At 40.0% G+C, this 2,213-nt stretch overlaps 1 non-coding gene across 1 annotated transcript; it reads right to left on the reverse strand.

Annotated features, from left to right (window-relative positions):
- Nucleotides 1–1,584: 1,584 nt before the first annotated feature.
- Nucleotides 1,585–1,686, reverse strand: LOC130953661 (small nucleolar RNA R71). The gene has a single exon (XR_009075823.1). It is a non-coding gene; the product is annotated as a small nucleolar RNA R71 (small nucleolar RNA).
- Between the last annotated feature and the right edge of the window lie 527 nt (nt 1,687–2,213).

Here is a 2,213-nt window from a genome sequence, read left to right on the forward strand (position 1 = left end):
GCTTTCGATCTTAATTCAATTGGTTAGTTGTCTTGGAAAAGAAACTCTCCATAATTGGATCTCCTCTGAGCCTTGGAAAAGGGATGAAGAGATCATGCTAGAAATGCTTTCTTATGTTGGACCAAATTGGGGTCTGGGCGGATATAGTGACATGTAATCCTCCCAACACTTTGATTTGGAAATACAAGTGGTATAATCAATGACCATACTTTATCTCTTCCCATGAGAAATTAAATCAAGGAATTGGGTAATTGTTCAAGCTTAGAGAGATTGGATTGCCAAGGAATTGGGATCCAATCACTTAATATTGCCAAGGAGATCAATAGATACATTGATTGAGGAAGAGATGAAAATGAATTTGATCCGGAGAATGCAACATCTCCTGAGCCCAATGAATCCCCCATTTCTGATCTTACCCATTCTCTTTACTTTCTGCCATTTATTTCCATGTTCATCTCCCTGATCCCCCATTTATGATTTTGCACTTTATTTTCTGCTATTTACTTTTCCGCCATTTAATTTTCTGCAATTCTCAAACTATACTCTGTTTAGCTCAACTAGCATAATCTTCCAACTAAAGTTGCTTGACCAATCAATTCCTGCGGGATTCGACCTCACTCTATTGTGAGTTTTTACTTGACGACAATTTGGTATACTTGCCAAAGGAAAATTTGTTGAGAGACAAGTTTTTGTGTATCAAGTTTATGGTGCCGTTGCCGGGGATTGATTTTGTATCAACAATGATTAAGTTGGAAGTTCACTAGATTGAGCATTTTTTTTATTTTGTTTGTTTATTTTATCTAGCCATTTACCTTCAATTTATTCAATTTATTCCTCACCCCCTATCCCCTCATTGTTTTCTTCTTCTTTGAATTTACTTACAATTCTGCTCACTAACCCACTAACTATTTGATAATTTGCACCACTCACACTAACAATCACTCTAACAAGAATAATCACTTCATTTTATTTCCTGCTGTGTGCTTTGTTAGTTATATGACAGGGAGAAGAGGTGGAGCTTCAACTTCCTTTGATTCAAAACTTGAGAGGACCCTCCGGAGATTAAGGAGGGAAGCAAGAGGGAAAGGAGTTTTTGGTGCTGAGGAAGAGGAAGAGTACTTTGAAACGAACATGGAGGAGAATTTGGAAAATAATCATGAAGGAGAAGCTCACAACCATGCCAGAGAAGGCCCTGTAAATCATGCTGGGCAAGAAAGGAGAGTTCTAGGCACCTACATCAGTCCAAATCCAGGAAATTGTGGTAGTAGCATCCAAAAGCCCACCATACATGCCAACAACTTTGAATTAATACCCCAGCTCATCACCCTTGTTCAGAACAACTGCTCAATTGGAAGAAGTGCCCAAGAAGACCCTAATCAATATCTAACCACCTTCCTGAGAATATGTGACACTGTGAAGTCTAATGGAGTCCACCCGGATGTCTATAGGTTGCTTTTGTTCCCTTTTTCACTCAGGGACAAAGCATCCAAGTGGCTGGAGTCCTTCCCAAAGGAAAGATTAACAAATTGGGAAGATGTGGTGAACAAATTTTTGGCAAGATTCTACCCTCCTCAAAGAATTAACAGGCTGAGAGTTGAGGTGCAAACTTTCAGGCAACAAGATGGTGAAACTCTCTATGAGGCATGGGAGAGGTTCAAGGACTTAACAAGAAGATGCCCACCGGACATGTTCAATGAATGGGTTCAACTTCACATTTTCTACGAAGGTCTTTCTTATGAGTCAAAGAAAGCTGTAGACCATTCCTCAGGGGGCTCTCTAAACAAAAAGAAAACCATTGAAGAAGCCATAGATGTCATTAAAACGGTAGCTGAGAATGACTACTTCTATGCTTCTGAAAGAAGCAACACTCGATGAGTAATGGAGCTGAATCACATGGACGCATATATGAGTAATACAGAGCCTTCTCGGAAGGAGTCTATATGAGTGAAACCGGTTACCATGTAAACACTCAAGCCAGGCTCGGATACTTAGTCGGATAGCTGCTTGTATTGCAACCTGGGTTCACAAGGTATGAGGACGTAAAGGATGAATTAGCACGAGTGGAACGAAAGAGAGCTGAAAAGAGTCATGAATCAGTAAAGAAGGCACTAGAAGAGTGGAAAATAGGCAAAATGAATCGGATGCAAGGAAGTGCAAGTGGACATAAAGAGGACAAACAAGGGAGAGAGCATGAGCATTCCAATAAGTAAAAG

This window comes from Arachis stenosperma, chromosome 9 (assembly GCF_014773155.1).
Source record: "Arachis stenosperma cultivar V10309 chromosome 9, arast.V10309.gnm1.PFL2, whole genome shotgun sequence".
In the NCBI taxonomy this organism is placed as follows: domain Eukaryota; kingdom Viridiplantae; phylum Streptophyta; class Magnoliopsida; order Fabales; family Fabaceae; genus Arachis; species Arachis stenosperma.